At 50.0% G+C, this 19,766-nt stretch overlaps 1 long non-coding RNA gene across 1 annotated transcript in view; it reads right to left on the bottom strand.

Annotated features, from left to right (window-relative positions):
* Positions 1 to 9,097: 9,097 nt before the first annotated feature.
* The window catches only part of LOC119155078, a 38,944-nt gene continuing 28,275 nt past the window's right edge, over positions 9,098 to 19,766 (bottom strand). The window contains exons 3-4 of the long non-coding RNA XR_005106599.1: positions 15,753 to 15,825; positions 9,098 to 15,330 (exon numbers count right to left, since the gene is read on the bottom strand). This is a non-coding gene — a long non-coding RNA (uncharacterized LOC119155078). The remainder of the gene's footprint in view (positions 15,331 to 15,752; positions 15,826 to 19,766) is intronic.

Raw genomic sequence — 19,766 nt, 5'->3', positions numbered from 1 at the left:
GTTAATGTAGGTTAATGCATAATTAAACACGTGATTTGCACACACAAGCAAGTTGGCATAACTCCCGCTAATCCATAAATATTTTTAAATGGCCAGGCACAAATAAGACAGAAGTAACACAAAAACCTGCTGCTTTTGAAGGTTCCCACCAAAGTTGATGGTGCTGCATTCCCAGAGCCACCCCGCACCTTGGGACACAACTGTGCCACAGCTCGGGGACACAATGCGGCAAGCAGGATGGAGCAGCGAGCAGAGCTCGGGCCAGGCTGGACATGGTCTCTGTGACCACCCAAGAGCTGTAGTGCCAGCAGGGACAGCGTGCTGGCTTTGGCTGGGACAGGGTGAATTGTCTTCCTAGTAGCCGGGATGGGCTGTGTTCTGGATTTGTGCTGAAACCCCCCTTGATGACCCAGGGGTGTTTCGCTACCACTCGGCAGCGCTCGCACAGGGCCAAGGGCTTTGCTGCTCCTCGCCCACCCCACAGCCAGCAGGCTGGGGGCACAAGGAGCTGGGAGGGGGCACGGCCGGGACAGCTGACCCCCACTGAGCCCAGGGACATCCCAGACCGTGTGGCATCACGCTCAGCACGTAGACTGGGGGAAGGCGGAGGAAGGGGGGGACGCTCGGAGTGATGCCGTCGGCCCCCCGGCCCCCGTTACGATGGAGCCCGGCTGTCCCGGGGGTGGCTGAGCCCCGGGCTGCGGTGGGAGCGGGGAATGAACGCCTTGCTGTGCCCCGCTTGCCTGTGCGGCTTTTGCTGCAGCTGTTAAACTGCCTTTAGCTCAGCCCGTCAGCTGTCTCACTTCCACCCTTCCCACCCTCTCCCCCATCCCACCAGGGAGGGTGAGCAGCCGTGCGGGGTTGGTTGCCAGCCTGTGTTAAACTACAACATATAGGCAGCAAGTCAGGCTGGAAAAGGATTGAATCGGCCCTCAAATACTTTTCCTTTTTTTTATTTTTAATTAGGATTATTCTGTCCTGTGGTTACCTGGTGTGCAATGCACTTCCCCAGCTGGAGCATGGCTAACCAGGGCACTGAGCTCTTTTGTAGTCCCTCAGCAAGTGCCACCTGAGGAAGCCCAGCAAGGAGAGGGCTGGGGGGCACCTGAGCTTCCTTGGTGATGCAGTAGGGACATTTGCTGAAGCCTGGGCAGAGCAGGGAGTCTTCCCCTGCTCACACTGGTGAGTCCAAGAGCAGCAGGTACCGTGACTAGCCTGCCGTGCTGAGAGCTGCAGCACACCTTCAGAATGGTGCAGGTGGATATTTAATGCTCTTTCTTGCAGTCATATTACTCCACACCATCATTAGGATGGATGGGGACTGGGAGAAAGTCAGAGAAGGTTGCATCTTTTTGCTCCCCTGTGTGCTGAAGATTAATTTAGAACATATTAATTACATTTGCATATGCCTGAAGGCTAGCAGAGGAGTGAGCAAGTGTCCTGAAGGTACTTGACAGCACTACAAGGAAGTTACTTCAGCAGATTTTTCTTTGCAGGGATTTGCATGGGGTTCAGGTGCTGCAGCAAAGGGACCCATCCAACCCAGCACAGCGATCTGCCTTCTGAAGGGCTGACACGGGAATGCCTGCGAGTGCACTAACAAGGACATCCATCCTCAGGCGTCCTCTATCAAAACATGCATGTCACTCATACAACTGCTCTCCTTATTACATTACTACTGCTTCCCTTTCGCTTTCAAAGGATCCCGAGATCAAGAAAACCTGGTGAAAAACCTCATCTAAACCCAGCTGAGGCTATTGCTGAGACTAGGTCAAGTCTACATCCCATTTCAAAGCAATTCACCTTCTCACCCACCTCTATGTATTTAATTCCCCCAACCCAGTCCTCAAACACTTCCCATGGAGCAGAAACATATGATAGAAGAATAAACTAGATTTTGTATCTGTATCCACCAGGTGATTTTTTTCTACATCATCAACCATCTCACAGGTTTGGTGCACCCTGAGGTGCTCTGCAGAAGGGAAGACCGTACCAGCCTCTTAAGTCTTACAACGTTCAACCCTCCCAGCAGCCTTTCTGCTAAGCAGGGTCCGAGGTGAGACTTCAGTGCTTCTCTGCCCTGGGTATCCCTTGGCACATCTCTCGTTTAACTCTGCTGGGTGTTTCAAACACTGCAGCAAACAGCTGCCACATACTCCAAGTAATAATACGTTGAAAAAAAGATATCAAGTCTAGTTCCACTCTAGGGAGCTTTTTTTTTTCCTCTAAGTGCAGGTTAAATTATAACTTCTATAGCAGCTATAATAAGGAACATAACACTTCTGCGTACTGGGAAGGCTGCTCTTCTCCCTTAACCATTGAATAGCTGCTTGGATTGAGCAACCCTCCCAGCCCAACCGCTCAGGGGATCCATTTGTCCAGGAGCAATTTTAGCTCCTGACCTCTGCAGAAGAGCCAGAAACACACAAATCGGCATCTTCTCCTTAAAAAGATCTCTCTGTCACGATAGATACAGAACCCATAGTATCTCATCAGAGGCATCAAACAGTTGATTATAGTAAAAGTTTAGCAGAATTAAGCCAGGCTCGCTGAGATCCATCTAGCGGTCTCTCTCTCCCCTGTGTCAGAGGACTGTCCTGCCCAGTCTGTACACTCCTGCGGTGCTGAGCAAGCCCGAGATAATTTTTCAGGAGCAATCGGTGCCTTTGGTCAAACTACTTTACCGAACACTGTGTCCACAGGCTGAAGAGGAGGTCAACGTTTCAGCTGCATTTTTTAACTCTGCAAATTAAGGTATTGCTGGTAGAAACTACTTCCTTGTCTGCCTGGAAGGAAAGGCTCGAGGAGGGATTTCCACAGCTCCCTGTGGCAGAGGGGTTCTTGCTCCTCAGACACTGTCAGCGCTTCCTTCTCCCAGCCCCAGCTCTGGAGCCCAGTCTCCTGGGACACCCAGCACTGATGCTCAGAGAGAGCTTCAGCGGAAGAAAACTGCAACTAGGGTGTGAAAACAGAGGGCAGCTCCCAGCTTTGGCAAGAGCAAACTGGTCCAGAAAAAAAAACTAATAATCATGGAGTAAATTGATGTCTCTGCTCTCACTTCCTCCAAAGAGTCAACAAACCCAGTGCTTCAGTCCTGCTAATTTTCAAAGAAATGCACCAAAAAACAAATTCCCCCATTAGGCAATGTAGTGAGGTGTCCGCAGCCCTTAAAGCCAACCCCCAGCACCTCGTTATACTAAAATCTAAAATCATCTGGGTGCCCTTCTGGGGGGCCGAGGGTGACTGGGCAGGGCTGCTCACCCCAGCCCTCCGCCCGAGCAGGCACAGGAACCTGGGAACCTGCCCTTGCACCAGGGCACAGGCCTTCAGGTAACATTTAATTAATTGTTGCAACAAAGTAGCAACATTTACCAAAACAAAATTAATTCACCCCAGCTTGCTATGCAACAAAGTAGCAACATTTACCAAAACAAAGTTAATTTCCCCTGTCCACCAAGCAAGGACCCTGCTCTTCAGGCAGAAACAAGCTTTGTGTTTGGCAGCTACTTAGTCCTTTCCTGAGCTGCTCCAGTTTTCCAAAATTTTCTTGAATTTTGTACAAAAGAAAAAGTTCAAACTCTCCCCCTCCCCCTCATTTTTTGACCTAAATTCATTTATCAAATTGTGACTAAAAATAGAGCAAACTATGCAGAAATGGCTTGAATCATTTTTGCACTTTTTCTCTTTTACCATCTATTTTAAGGCTGCTCTGGCGCTTTTCAAAGCTGTGGGTAAAACAGATGAGGGGGTTGTGGGGGATGGAAGACAGCATGGCCACCACACCGGTGAGGCCACTGGTGGCCCATACCACAGCCGCTCCCCCAGCAAGAATTGGACCAACACGACTCCTGCTCACATCCCAGAGACGTGCTGGAGGCCAGCAGCTGCAGTTTGGAAGTGCTCGTGTTTGGCTTAGGTGGTGGCTCTGCCTCTCCCCAGGTGCAGCTTGGGCAGAAGCAGCCCTCCACCCCTGCTGCACCAGGGGCAGTCTGTTGGCACCTCGGTGCTCACTTGTGGCAACCTCGAGCAAGCAACATTTCTCTGTTGCCGCCTCTTTCAGTGTCACGGGGCTTCCACAGCCACCAACAAGCAATGGGGAGCAGGAATCTCCCTGGCAAAGCAGTGCTCAGCCCCAACAACTTCTTAACATCACGGCCCACACCCTGGACATCTCCTCATAGAAGTCCTTTTCCAGTGCAGAAATGAGTGTAACACAAGCTTTCATCCACACTTAGTGAAATTATGGGTGAAGCCATAAGCATTTATCTGGATTTTAGATGAAGGAGGAACAGTTTATGGTGCCTGCCCAGGTCTCAGAGGCCAATCCACAGCGCATTTGCAACCTGTGAATGAGTCAGCTTGCCAACCATTCTCTGACAGCAGAAACCTGTATTATTTTCCTGGAGTGCTAATTTTTTGTGTGGAAAGCAGAAACAGGAGGATTGCCACTGACCTTGCTCAGGGAAGCAAAACCAGTGAGCATCTGACCACAAAGGCTAGAGGGAAACTATTGGAAAAACACGTTAAAAACAAGCACGTTGCATGGAAAGAATTGCAGACAGTAAAGCTGAGCTGCTTCACAGTAAAGCAGCTGCTGACCTGAAGCAGAGGAGCTCCAACTAGCCCATTACTGGTCTCCCAGCTCTTCTCACCCCTTTTGCAGTTGGTTTTTCAGCTGGTGAGAGAGCACAGCAGGAGGATATCAGCTGCAACAAGGCCTGGAGGAGCAATAAAGTCTGGAATGATCTTACACTTACACTGCAGCAAAGTGCTCAGTGCTCCTGTTATCAAAGCTGTGCAGCTGGGACTTTTAACCTTTTCCTTTGGTTTCAATCACCTGGCCACTGTTCCCAATTCTTCACATTCCTTGAGAGCTCTGGGCTGTTCCAGAGATGCAGAGGGAATCTGCCAATCTGCTGCGTCTTGCAGGACGGAATTTGCCCTGCCACTAAGCACAGCTGCTTTAGCCAGTCTCAAGGATGGTTGCAAGGACTAGTCAGCACCTTGGTACAGCCATAAAAACACAGCAGATTTCACCAAAAAGCACCTCAGCTAAAGGTTGAAACATGCGTTAGAGCAGTATTAGCCTTGTTGCACACTCAGCCCCACTGGGTTTGATTGCAAACACCCACAGCCCTGCCCACCAAACCTTCATTTCACCCTGTCCAAGCCCAGACCCTCTCCAGGCTGGCAAGAGCAGCCTCCCAGGTGCTCAGCCAGCAAAGAAAGCAGCCAGAGCAGCAGCCAGATTTGGTAACCGATTACCAGGCCAGCACGGGAGAGAGGGAATTAAAGTCAATTTCAGAGTCAGCTTGAAGCTGATACAAGCAGCTGTGGGTATTGTTCAAGGCTATGTGCACCTGAGACCAGCCAGTGGAGGGACACCCATGGCTCTAGCCAGGAGAGAGGGGCTCACAGAGGTGCAGCAGCCCAAATGTCTGCGCAGGGTCCCTGCCCAGCATACCTAACCTGGCTGAGATGTGTCCAAGCAGCCTGCCCAAACCTCCCCGCTTTAGGCCATAGGGCATCTCCACCAGAGCAGGCAGGACCAGTGCTCCCAGCATCACTGGGGAAGCAGACACCACCATCCAGCCTGAGCCTCCCACGCTCGCCTTGGAGTGCAGCTGCTCACAGAAGTGTCCGCAGCACGTAAAAAAAGGGCAAGTTCAATAAAGCACTGTCAGACAAAAAAGGAAAGCTGGGGGGACCGAGCACCCTGTCAGAGCAGTCTCCCACATATTATTATAATATTTATTTAAAGAAACCAACCCATTCAGTTAGCAGCAGGCAGCGTCTCATTAAATGTGTTGGGTTACCCAGTGCACCAAGCAGCTGCTGAAGTGTTAGCTTCTTGTCACTTTATTACAGCCCTCTGCCAGCTGCTTCCAGTTCTCCTTCCCTCCCCTCAGTTCATCTTTATTTTCTCACTCCGTGCTCAGCTCTTTTCCCTAGTTGTACCCATCCCTCAGTGCCCCCCATCAGTAGCTGTGCTGCAGAATGTATCACAGGCAGCCTCTGGTGCTTTAAAACTCTGCCAGCTGCTGGGAACAGAGGGGGATCTTGCTCTGAGCCCTTAAAATCAGCTCCTAAATCCTGCAGCAGCCTGGCACAGCCAGCCCCTCTGCCTTCAGAGGTTGCGAACAGCCAGAAGAAAATATGGGGGAAAAGCTGAGCAAAAAACTTTCTTTACTCTGGGCAACTTCTGCCTCCCACGCAGCAGGATCTGCACAGCATCAGCAAGCATTGCTCACCTGGAAATGGCCCTAAGGGCACAGGCAGCTGCCAGTGTTGTGGCAGTAACACACGGACATTGCAACAAACCCCCCTGCGCAAACCCCCACACCTGCCCCCTCCCCAAGATCTGCATGGACATTTTTACTGCTGGGGGTGGTTGCTCATCTGTCCCAGCAGTAGATGACACAATTTCAGAGAAAAACTGCACTGCATCTTCATATCTGCTCTTCCATTAATAAAAAAGGTTACACAAAAATAAAATAGAACAAAAGCTGACTTACCTGGGAAAAAAGTGCTATGAAGCGGTAAGAGGGGGCTGCTCTGCAGAGGAAGATGAGCCAAGGAGCCCAGGGGGACAGCAACCTCACCAAAAGGGGCTCAGTATCAGGGCAAGGAGAGCCAGTTTTGGGGCAGCGATTGTCATCATGCAGATCTGCAGCAATGAAGAAGGTCCAAGGGCAGCCCTGAAGCCAGGGCCCAGGAGCAAGGCAGGGTACAGCACCCACACGGCCCACCCAAAGGAAGGGAACAGGCTAAGAGCCTGAGCTTAAACACAGCCCCGGGCTAAGGGCTGGAGGTGGGTATGTGGGTGGGATCAGGTCCCAGGTGAGGCTGGTCAGGGTGATTGGGTCCTGGAGAGGCATGCAGACCTCCAGGAGAGCTTTTCTTCTTGGTGCTAGGGGCCTGACCCTACCCCAGTAACACTGATGCTGGGACTTTACAGACCAGCACAGGGCACCCACCATGTAGTGCATAACCTCACCTGTCCCGTCTTTGACCCTCTCTGTAAAAAGCATTTAAAGGTGATTTTACAGAGATCCCCCACAGCTACATAGACAAGATGCAGTTTTACACCCATGCCCTCTCCCAGGAGCCAAGGTACCACAGCCACCACTGTGGAAGGCTCCGGGAGACCATTAAGCTCTTCTTATACTTTGAGAGTTGGTGTGCTCAACCCCTGTGGTTAATTACAGCCTACTTGCCCTAATTACACACCCAAATTCCAGGGTTAGGAGTTGAGAAATTATCAGTGTAATCTTTGCAAGGCTGTCCACAGAGTCCCGCATGGACAGGAGCACATTGCTCCCCAGCCAGTGCTGTCAACCCGCAGCCACCAGCTTTTCCCAGCCAGGAGCCATGGGCCAGGGCTGCTTTTAAATGCAACACGCCACAAGCGGAGGGGATGGTCCCTGGGCACATTTTTAGTCCCTCTGCTGCCCGTGCATTGTTGGAGCAATTGCTCTCCGTGCCCATGCATGGGCAGATGCAAAGCCCCGCTTCTCCCAAACCCAAATGTTCTCTCCCAACCCAGTCAGGAGAGAGCACAGACCCATGGGTGGTGTGAGGGGGGCGAGGGCTCCAGCAGAGCATCCCTGGCACTGGCAGCGGCCTCAGCCCCCAGCAAATCTCTAAGTGCCCCATCAGCACAGCTGGCCCAGCATGGCGGGGGAGGGGGCAGCGTGAGGACCCTCATCGCCCCTTCACCATGGTCATTCATGCCACTCCGCAGGGCTCTGCCCACAGTGGCACGCTGCTGAACCCCCTTTCCCATGGACCCCTCTCCTCTGGCCGGTTTGTATTCATGCTGATCATTCCCACTTGTGCCAAACTTTGCTTCTTTACATCTTTTCTCTCCTTTGCTTTCTGGGCCCCATGAAACATCCATAATAAGCAGCTGTTGTTTTTCAAGCTGCACATTTGAAATAAAAACAGTCCAAACTCTCCCTCCTCCTGGAACAGAAAATAAATAAATAAAGGGAAACAAAACCCTCTGAGCACAGAACAAAATAGCTTTAATGGGAACAGCAGGTTTCAAGCAGACTCATAGAAACCACTCCAATTTCTCGGGGTTGGGAAACAGGTCAGGAGGGAGTTCGGGCTGGGGTCCCCGCACTTCCACCAACCACCCTCCAAAGGATCCTGCAGCTCTTAATGACAGTATGAGAACATGAGGCTTTGTGTTTAGAGAACTGTTTCTTTTCAAACCCTTCAGGCGCTTTTAAGGGCTCTAATTCATTAACCTTTCCTTGGCTGAGACCAGCAAATGGATATCCAGAAATACAAAAAGCAATTAGACAAATTCATGGGGAAAAAAGTCCATCAACATTATTAAACATAGCCCCTCAGGAGCTGCAGGCAAGGCGAGTGGCTGCGGGCTGGGGAAGTGCAGATGCTCTTTTCCCTAAATTCAGCCCATTCCCTTGGCCACTTGTGGAGGTGAGGGTGCTGGGGTAGGTGGATCTTTGCTCTGACAGGTAACCATCCCCAAATGAATCTCTTATTGGTGGAAAAGTCCAGGGATGGCTGACCTTTCAGATCCCTCAATCTATAAAGAAAATCTTAAAATTTTCTTAGGGCCACAAGACAGGTCCCATCGAGAGGGAGACCTGCCAGAGAAGGTCACTTCTGGGGTGGCTGGTCCAGCTCCTGCAGCAACTCTGCAATGCACAGCCTGCATGTGGGCATTGTGTGTGGGCAGGGATGCCTTCTGTGCTCACTCAGACATATCTGACAGGCATCTTCAGGCTGGGCCTCTGTCTTCCTCAATACAGGAAAAATTTACATCCACAAAAGTGGTGTGAGCTGGAAACTCTGAGATAATGCAGGTAATGGTGACAGCACTAATCCTATCTGAATGAGCTCTCTCTAATGCACAGCACCTCTCCAAGGAGACCCTTTAAAAAGCAATTCATTCATGGAAATGGGAACAAATGAGCAACGCTGAACATGAACATGAGCCCTCAGCCCTGACTCAGGGAATGAGGCAGCACCAGGTTTGTGTGAATTCTCTTTCTGTATGTATGTCTTTCCAGGACAAAATAAACCACCTGCAAATGCAGAGGACAAAATAAACCACCTGCAAATGCACAGCCTGCTCTGCCTAAGAAACTCAACCGTGATGGACCTGGGATGTGTGAAGAGGAGGGGGACTGAAAATCAGGGGGATTTCTAAGGTCCTTTATGAGCCTTTTTTGAAGCTTGTCTACATGTGATGGTCTCCGGGGAGACCAAGCTATTATTAAACCAGAACATGGCCTCCTTCTTCCAGGATGCCCAAACTGGAATTCCAGATTTAATGTGCCAGGTACCCGGTCACTGTGCTGTGACCTGTCTCCTCTGGCAGTCAGTGCAATGTGGAGGGCATGAACGTGGCAATCACAAACACTGGAGCCATGAAAGCTCCATCTTTAGCCAGCGAGAGATGGAGATCCCAGCTAAGGTTTCTGGGCTGGCACCTACCAAATTGTGTCAGCTCCCTTGCACGGTGGGCACAGATTCCTGCCAGCCAGGGCTACGTGATCCAGCCTCCCTGAGGAGGGGCTGGCCAGATGCTTCCTGAGACCTCCTCCTTCACTCCATGTTTCTATACTCCCCATTTATTTTGCATTGCTCAGCAGTTTTTGGCCGGTAATACCAGATATTCATCTGCTTCATCCAAATCTTTACTCAGATGGTGAACAGATAAGCATGCATGGAAGTGAGTGGGAAACTACATCACTGGAGGCTATTCCGGAGGTTGCTAAAAGCTGGTCAAGAGATGTGGATCTCTGCCAAGGGATTTCTTGGGCAAACACAATAATTAATAGCCAGCTGGGAAAGAACTGACTGGGTCCTTCAGATGAGTTACATCCCTGTGATGCTTTAGAGAGACCTATGTAATCATACCAGGGAGGCTGATGGCCACTAAAGGCTGGGGCTGTGGGAGAAGTCTTCTGATTGTAGGTGAAAGGGACTAAAATTGGAGAAATACAGATCTGTGGATTTGTGGAGGAAAGGCTGTAAGGAAGGAGCTGCTCCTACCAGGATACAGCTGCAGAGTGGTAGGCACTGGTAGGGTGGCAGGAGTGGAGCGAGATGCAATGACCTGCAGTCGGTCCATGGGGTACGTGGCAGATGTGGCCACAGCTGGAGGGAGGCTTTCAGCCAGCAGCTCTGCACCCCAGACAAATTCTCTGCCCCAGCTGCCCAGCCTGGCAGGAGCACAAGAAGGAGGGAGATGTCCACCTTCTCCTGGCTGCAGCCACCGCCTGGGCAGGGGCTGCAGGGACCGAGAGGAGAAGGAGGAGGAGGGCTGATTACAGTCCAAACCCAAGCAGTTAGAGAGTATCAGAAGGGCATTTTCTGAAAATGCTTGTGTCGTTATTTAGCAGACACAGAAGAAATGAAATCAATCAAACTGAAAGCCCAAATTAAAATGCGCTTTGATGTTGAAATGAATTTTTTACAGTTGTATCAAAAAGGCTTTCTGGGAAGAGGTACACGGCAGTGTCAGCCCCTGCTGTTTCTTTCCCTGGTCAGGACGCATGTCCCCAGCAGCAGTCCTGCTCTCACCCCAGCCAGGCTCAGGAAGGCAGGGCACAGGGTCACATCGCCGCCTGCCAGCTGCACTCCAGCTTCGCTCACAGCTCGCTGTCAAAGCGTTTAACAGTGTGGCTCAGCTCTGCTGCACCCTCATGATTGTTTTTCCCTCTTCCTTCCCCATTCCCCACTTTACATTTCCCCACTTCATATCATTCTTCCCCCCATTTCTTATAAAAAATGTATGAGTTTAATTTCCCTCAGATGCCCTTTTTGTATCACTTCAAGATTTCTTATTAGGCATTCGGCATCATGTGTATCTCAGCGCTGCTCCGGAGCCGACCTCCCTTGGTGCTCTCAGCAGCTGTTCTATCTAGATACTTTTTTCCAAGTTGAGGTACAAGCACATACTGGGTGGGCTGGTGTTGTGGTTGTTGGGGGTTTTTAATCATAGTTTATGAAACATCTGCTGTTTATAAATTATTTCTTTTGAATGTCATAATCTTTTCAGTTGCATGAGCCAACAAACACCTCTGAGCAGCAGAACGGCGCTGCTAGCACTTGGAGTTGGCTTCTATTACAAACGCTGCGCTCGGATGAGATGTGCAGACCCCAGTCCCCAAGCATGCACGGTGCACACACACGTGCGCACCCCTTCTCCCTGCCACGGGAAACTTGTCAGGGTCACCTCCAATCTGCAAGAAGCCCCAGAGACAACCGCCCCATGGGCACAAACTCCAGCCTCCAGCGGTCCTGACACCCAGGTCCAGCACAGACATACACAGTGAGCCAATGCACACACACACACACGCACACACATTTTGGGAACTCATCAAAACATCGCAAAGACTTTATCAGACAGACTTGACCCAGAGGAATGACCCCCAAAGCAGATCCCCAAAAGCCTCTGGACATAAGCACCCAGCCAAGAAACAAAACCCCCATGCCCAGCCCAGCTCGTGCTCCTCCGTGCAGGGCTGGGAATGCCCACGAACTGTCGTGGAGCCGTGCCTCTTACTGAAATCCTGCCTATGAAAAGTTGGGAAAGTGCATACAGGAAAATTATAAGGAAAAGAACCGAATCAAGTAACTGATGCATTTGAACATCAAAGCACTCTCAGCCAGCTCTACCCCATTATTTACGGTTTACTCATGGGCTTAATTTTTCTGCTTTGTTTTTTTTTTGTTTATTTGTTGTTGTTATTTCCTTGAGAGCACGAGAGGAACAAGAGAACCCTCTGGGGGATCAGAAGATTTTCTCATTCTGCTTAGTGAAAATTCTCAAATGATTGTAAAAACAAGTCAAAATCAATAGAGGACCATTATCTGCAGCGATTCAGCCGCTCCCTGCCTGAGTGACGGTGGCAGCTTTGCCAGACTGTCCCCCCCCCCGACGTTGGCTTCTAGCTCCAATACCCAAGTGGAGAGAAAAGAGCGAGCACTCCTTTTGCACCAAAGAAAGCATATTTTAACTCTCTTTTAACTCTGGACACAACCAGGAGTATTTCAGCCCCAGATCACAATTTAGACCAGCTGTCCGCACATCACCGCAGGTGAAGGATGTAAAAGCCAGCTGGAGCTTACACCAGCTGGTAAGAGCTGGCTGAAGTTAACTGGCTGGATCTTACACCAGCTAGTAAGGCCCAGGGTGTGAGGGTCCTGTAGAGGAGTCAGTAATTCGGCTACTTCTTTTAAAGGGCCTCTAAGTTCCTCTGCAAAGGCAGCTGGAATGGGGGATGGAGAATCCATCCCTGCACTTCCAAACATCCCCGCTCCCAGTCACACAGGCTGCTCTGTGGGTGATCTCCTCGTTTTGTTTGCTTTTCTGGGGGGTGACCATTTGTGCCTTGTGAACAAAGACCAAGGTGTCAACAGGCAATTGCTTCTGGGAGGCAAGAGCAGATTCTGCTAATGCAGGTGGATTCTTTAGGGGCAAGGACAAACTCAAGTAGTTAAACACCTACTGAAGGAGCAAAATCACATTTATGCCCTAACCCTAAAACTCCTGTCAAGGAGTTGTCTAGAGCATGTTCTCTAGACACACATCCCTTTTGCAGTGTAATACTGTCTCAGGAGCCAGTCAGACAGGGTGAACACAAGAACAAAAGCAGATTAGAGGACTTCCCTGTGGGCAGGGGGGGAAATTTCACACTCTAAAGGCCAGACCCCCCAGTCCTTGCTCCCAGGGAGGCTGAGGAGATGTTTGTATCAGCAAGGACTCTTCAGAAAAGAAATGTATGCAAAAAAACCCAAACAAACCACCAAACCCAAAACAAGTCTCCTGAATGCTTTCAAATAAAAGAGACTAAAGATATTTTACAAATAAAACAATGAATGAGAAGCGGGAGGAGAGGTGATATAACAAATAATTAGACAATTAGGTTAATCCTCAGGAAACAGCTAATTCCCAGGCAAATAGCAGCTGGGGATTGATTAATTGTTCTGCCCCAGGAGGTACCACACAAGAGACAAGACCTGCTTCAGAATTCCTGGCCATGGGCTGTGGAAAGTACATCCTGGGGGCTTGTCCTCTCCTATTGTCTCCTGGGAACTGGGGGGCCCTGGGAGTCCTGCCAGACCTCAACCCTCCTGCACCGGTGGGATGATGGAGGGGACGATGCTGCAGGAGGTCACTGCATGCCTCTGGAGCCAACAGGAGCAGGCAGCAGGGTGCGAGCAGTCCCTCCGCTTAAATGAATACTCTGTGCAGCCAGGGTTATAGGACCAGAAAGCACGTGTCCAGCAGGGATGAGGCAACGCTTCCCCTGGACTAATGGCCACAAAAAACAGTGGCAGCACCGTCTTATTATGGACATAATAAAAGTGGAGCCTGGCAGTCAGGTATGAATTCACCACGTCAGAACTATGCTGTGTTATTCTTTATTGACTTCTTGCATGTCATGATTAAGCAACATTATTTTAGTCTTTTACCCTGAACACCATCTCTGAGACAGATTCTTTGAGCTCTTGTGATTTTGTTTCAGTTGATTTCTGAGGGTCAGCGCAGATACACAAGGAATAGGCTGCCCAACTCACTGGGAAATCTGCCAGCTGGGTCTTTTTCTCCATTAGTCCAATCATGAACTACTGATTAGGGCCCCAGCCCACCCAGCTAGACAGTTTGGATAAACAAAGAGACAGCCAAGTATCTAGAGCAATTCCTGCTAGAGCTGGCAGACATTCCTCTGCTCCCCTGTGGAGGTCCCAAAGCACACAGGGAAGCAGCAAAACGCATGATACAACCACCAGGGTGAGGTTTTCTGTCCCTTCAGGCAGCCAACAGCTGCCAGCCGAGGTGGCTCCTTGTTAAATTGCTCATTAACATGCCAGGTCTGTGCACTGCTCTGACTCCTGCTCACGCTGGGGCCATAGCACCCTCCTTACCTGCTCCAGCGAGACCTCCTGGCTCTGCACACCTGGACAGCAATTTTTAACCTTTTTTAACTTACCCATCACTACTTTTCCCCACAGATGGAGATCTCTGTAAGCAAACTGAAGCTCCTGGTGGTGATTCTGCTTTGCTGCAGCTCTCAGCACGCTCAGCTGCCTGCAGACTAGAGCACAGGCTCAAAAGTGGAGCTCCAGCGAGGGTTTGCTGTGACAGCGATGCCAGGTGTCACCATGCTGGTGGCATCAGACACAGCCGAAAGTTTGGCCAAGGTTGGCCACGCAGCTGCAGCCGACAAAACCTGTGTGGCGAGATGTGCTCATTGCAAACCCATCCTCTGCGGGAGCTGCCAACAGTTCGGCTCCTCACTAATGCAGAGAAGAAAAGGCGAATATTTCTTTGCCCCATCACAAGGCTGAGAATTAATTCTAAGTACGATATAAACTACAAAAAAACCCTGTAAAATGGCTGTTTGGAGGAGAGGGAAGGCTAAGGCCAAAGACACATTAGCTCATTGCACCTGCTTTGGGTATGTGCTGTGCTGCTGGCCATGGGCACAAGCATCCCTACATGAGCTCTTGTGTTTGATACAGCCATAATGGTCTGAGAGATAACGAACACATCTTTTCCAGAACATGGGCTCCTACATATTTGATAGTGATGTTGTAATATTGATTATTTTCCTTTTTTCCCTCTCTCCCATTTGAATAGCTTTCCCTTGCACAGCTGCTGAAAGTCTATCTTGGAAATCTCCAGACACTGTGTCGAGAAGTGTGATAGAAATTGGTTTGAGTTAACACCTGACACAGCAGCCGATCCCATCGGTATGTCAATGGGGTAGGTCTTGTTGTATTTACATTCATTTGCATAAGGTCACCCAGAATGCCAAGCATAGGGTGATGTTGCAGTTACCCCACAACACCAACCAACAGAAACCAGGTACCACGCTTAAGGCAGCCTGGGAGATGCACGGGCAGGGCTGCACAGCCAGCCTGCTCCAAACCAGCGAGTGGGAGGCCACCAAGCCTCCCTGGGCCTCTGCTGCTGGCTCGTATGCCCATGAAAACAGCTCTGGTTGCTGCCGATGGGTGCAGAGCTGATGCAGAGAAGGTTTTCACAGACTCCGGCAGCTTTGCAAAGGAGCCAGGATGGAAGGATGCGGGGGCAGGAGAAGGATCTGGGATTTTGACATGGTTGCTGGTGTAAAAAGACCTGCTTAGAGGTGTAGGCAGCTCTTCCACTTTGCATTCCAATCCAGAAACAGAAGTCTTACCTGAGCTTTTCTGCCTCAAATCAAACTGCATCCAGGCTTGCAACACAAGCAGGTGATTCCCCAGGCCTTCAGCTGCACCCTGGGACCACCAAATTCACCTGTGCGTGGTCTCAGCTTGACAAGAGACAATACAGCGCTGGGAAGGAAAATCCACTTGTTCTTCAAATATGCAAAGACAGCAGCACACCCCCTCCAGCAGCAGTGCCACCAGCTGTACTACTTGAGGCCATTATAGATAACAGTTTGATTAAGAATTTATACATGTGTTTTACCTTGTTTCTATTGCTGCTGGCAGAAGCAGCCCTTAGCTGAGAGCTAAAACCTCACAGCAGAGAAAATTCACGTTTTAGCTGAAGGTAAACTCACTTTGGTTAGAAATCCCTCCAGGATGGAGGCTCTGGATTGTCTTTCCAAGGGGAAGGGAGGTCTGCACCACAGCCCTGGTGATCCAGGCGGGCAGCAGATGTGGAATGTCCTTCTCCAGGGGTTGTGGGGGATCCCAGAGCCTCCCTGTCTCACCCCCCACCCCATCTGGGCAGGGGAAAACCTGGCCCTTACCTGTGCCTGGATGCAGCAAGGATGCAACTGGAGAATCGAGAAGCCAAATAGGTGGTTTGACAGAGTGCTTTGTCTTGCCAAGATGAAAAGAAAAAAAACAAACACAGACACACACAAGAAAATTCAATAATGTTTTTTTTCTAATGAATGCCAGTAGGCTTGCTTTTATTTGGTACTTTAGGCATTTACATATAAATTGCTCTGTAATGGCTCTGCCCTCCTTCTCTTCAGCATTTGTTGTTAATGAGCTGTACAAAAGGTCAGGGGGCTGAGCTGAATGCTGCTGTGGGGCTGGGGGTAATCCTGTCCTTCAAACTGAGCTGAGTTGCGGGTCCCATCCCCCATCCCTCCCCACTGCCTGCTGGCTTTCTGGGCACCCAGGCTACCAGGCACCCAAAAAAGCAACCAGTCACCTCAAAGATGGAAGTCTTTTCCCAGTAGTGGTGCGTTTTGCATCCCACACCCAGTGAGATTTGGTCCCACCTTGTAGATAACCGTTATAGTGGCATAGCTGGTAAAGGGGCTTGGGCTTTGCTGCCATGAGTGGCAAGGGGATTCATTCAGTTTTTAAAAAAACTCCTAAAGCCCAGCATGCTCATTGCTGACAGCCTGATGAACCCCATCCTGACAGCATCGCAGAGACCAGTGCCCCCCTGAATGAAGATATTTGCCCCAAGATGGCTCGGGTCACCCTGAGATAAGAGGGAATGAGCTGCTGGCTGTGCTCAGCACTGGAGGATGCAGGAGGCTGCTGGGTCAAAGACAGGCTGCTCCCCCGGGCTGGGGGGGACCCCAACTGCCTGCAAGTAGAGCCTTGCACCCAGGGCTCCCCACAGGCAGGAGCAGGGTGGCCGGCAGCCCCCCACGGGCAGGGGAGGCGGGAGGCAGCCCCGTCTGCCCGATGCCGAGCACCACAGAGCTGACCTAATTTCTGCCATCTCCCTGGGATGCACTTGTCTCTGGGACTGGATAAGGCTCCCTTTGATCAAAGGAAACTTGTGCTAAAGTCAGCTTTTGTCCATAAAGAATTAAGGCGGCGGGTGCAGGAGGGAGGGGGGGTGCACTGCAGTGGGAGAAGCGGGTGGGAACTGGCTGGAGAGAAATACCATTAAGGGCGACAAGCTTTGAAGTGACAGAGCCAGAAGGCCTGTGACACTCCCCAAATGCAGAAATGCCTCCAATGACAAGGAAAAAAGAAATAAAAGGAAAAAAAGAAATAGCAGAGCAGCTTCATCCTGGAGCCTAAGCTGGAGATCACCTCGGGGGGGCGGGCTGCCATCTGCAGCAATGGGGCACCCCCGCTTCGCCAGCATCTCCTCAACAAGGGTGAGCTGGTGCCTACAGCACATGGAGCCCCGACGCCTTCATCATCCAAAGGCTCATGGCAAAGCTCCTTCTCTGCACCATTTCTGTGTGCTTAAAAAGGGGAATAAATCCCTAGTGGGCTGGAGAGGAGGGAAGGTATTGAGGTTTGATGGCATGGGACAGGGTAAGGGTGTATTAGGAAAAGGCTGTGTTGCTAGCCAGTGGCTCCAGAACCCTGGGGCACTGGTACTTGTCACATGTTAGGTCTTGCAGATGACCTGTAACTTCAAAAGGAGGCAAGAGGCGGTGATCGCAAAACCCAGGGTTTCAGCATTACTCTCAAACTCCAGCCAGCTTTACCATCTTGCCACCCAACCACACCTGCATGGCTGACATGGTCAGCACAACTCCATCACTCAGCCAGGAGTCCCTGCCCAGCCCAGGGAGGACCAGGAAACACAAACAACCCCTCTGCCATCAGATGAGGAGGTTTCCGGGAAACTCCTGCGTGGACAGACAAGTCCGACAGTTCACATGCTTAGTTGTGTCCCTTGAACACAAGGTGCTGCAATGCTCACGAGATACATAACTGCAGAGTATTGAAAATTCTTGCAGAGAATAAAGATATTTTTTTTAATTGCAACACTGGTTTAATCTAACACCTGTATTTGGTCAAAAACACATACCCTGTCCATTTAGATGAGTAAGTCTGAACTGAAGACAAAACCCCTAACAGCAAAGCAGCAAAGGAGAATATCCCTTATCCTCCAGAGGGAGTGTTTGGCCAAACAAAAAAAAAAGTGAAAAAAGGCAGAAAATATCTTTTTTCTTCTGCTCTAAGCCTAACTTAAGCCCCTGGGGGGATTGTGTAGGTGTTCCTGTAAAAACACATGCCAAAATGCTACTGGCCTCTGCTAGGAAGGCTGTCTGCAACACAGCCAACGCTCTTTCCTCACACTGCGAAGGTTTATAGCAGATGAGTGTGATGGTCTGTGAATCCCAGGTTTAAGATCAGAACTTTTAAGAGTGAGCAGGACTGCTATGGAAAAATTTAGCTGTCACCCTAGTATTTTCTCCAGCTCACCTGCACTGGTCCCATTTTCCCAAATGGAAAGATTTTTGCTTAGAGATATGCCCCTGTAGCTAATCAAGAAAAAATATATTCTGAATTCTTCCATACCAGAATACCCAGCTTCAATACTTACTGGCAAGAAAAAAGAAACAAACTCGGACTAAAAATAAAATGCTGGCATTATAATAACAAAAAGACTGTCATCCCCCAAACTGAACAGACTGAACAAGGACATGAAAATTTTCATTATCTTTTAACAAGAAGATGGAACTAAAACTTCCACCTGAAGAGGTGAAAAATAAAAGAGTGTTTTCTTTTGTTTTCAGAGAGGAGACATAAAGCTGGGATAAAATTACTATAATAACTTGAAACTTCAGCTGAGAACTGCAAAAAAGACAAATGGCCAGCAGGAAAAAGGCCCATGTCAGTGCTGAAGGCCCACACTGCTTCAAGGTTCTACTGCTCATTCCTAGTGAGAGAAACCTGCTGGGGTGGTCAAGGGCGAGACCTTGTCCCTGTCCCCCGGCACAGCACAGGCTGCACAATTCCTGGGCTCTCCCTCCCACATGGATGTACCATGCACGGGGCTTCTTGCTCCTGATAGCTGCCTACAGCTGCCCAGAGGGCAGTTTCAAAGATGATTCTTCACTGTAGTGGCAGACTGTAAATATCGATATATAAAATATAATGTCGGGCTAAAATCTAGGGAAAAAAGGTCCTGTGGGAGACTGGTGTAGCTCTGGGACGGGTCACCAGAGCCGGTGATGTCTCTACCCTTGGAGGTTTCCAGGATTTGGCCACACAGAGCAACATCTGCCCAGATGTGGTAGTAGTGGTGACAGTCCTTCTTCAAGTGGGAGACTGGGCTAGAGAATTCTAGGTGATGCTTTATAGAACCATAGTTCTATAAAGTTCTATAGAATCACAGAATCTTTCGGGTTGGAAAAGACCTTTAAGATCATCAAGTTCAGCAGTTAACCCAGCACTGCCAAGCCCACCACTAACCCATGTCCCTGAGTGCCACAGCTACACATCTTTCAAACACCTCCAGGGATGGGGGCTCCACCACCTCCCTGGGCAGCCTGTGCCAGTGCTTGGCCACCCTTTTGGTGAAGAAGTTTTTCCTCGGATCCAGTCCAAGCCTCCCCTGGAGCAACTGGAGGCTGTTTCCTCTGGTCCTGTCGCTTGTTACCTGGGAGCAGAGACTGACACACACACACACCCCCGCCCCAAGCCCCTTTCAGGTGGTCATAGAGAGCAATAAGGTACCCCCTGAGCCCTCTCCTCCCCAGGCTGAGCCCCCCCAGGTGCCTCAGCTGCTCCTCATAGGACTTGGGCTCCAGACCCTTCACCAGCTTCATTGCTCTTCTTCGGACAAAAATTTCGTTATGTTTTAATTTACCATTTTTTTTAATCTTTCACCCAACACATCCATGAAATAAGTGAACCAGAAGGTTGGTTAAAAAGTCTGAAAAAATTAATTGCTGCAGTATTTAAACCAGGCAGTACAGGAGGTATCTCAGAGATGCAGCGCTTACGCAGTGCCTTGTAACTCTGCTACGGGTAACTTCTGAGTTTAGGAAAATAGGGCAGAGGCAGGCAGGAAAAAGAAAACGTGTAAGAGATACCTGCTCCTT

Source organism: Falco rusticolus, chromosome 10 (genome assembly GCF_015220075.1).
Source record: "Falco rusticolus isolate bFalRus1 chromosome 10, bFalRus1.pri, whole genome shotgun sequence".
Taxonomy (NCBI): Eukaryota; Metazoa; Chordata; class Aves; order Falconiformes; family Falconidae; genus Falco; species Falco rusticolus.
The sequence above is the reverse complement of the archived record's forward strand: the minus strand, read 5'-3'. Positions and strand labels throughout refer to the sequence as shown.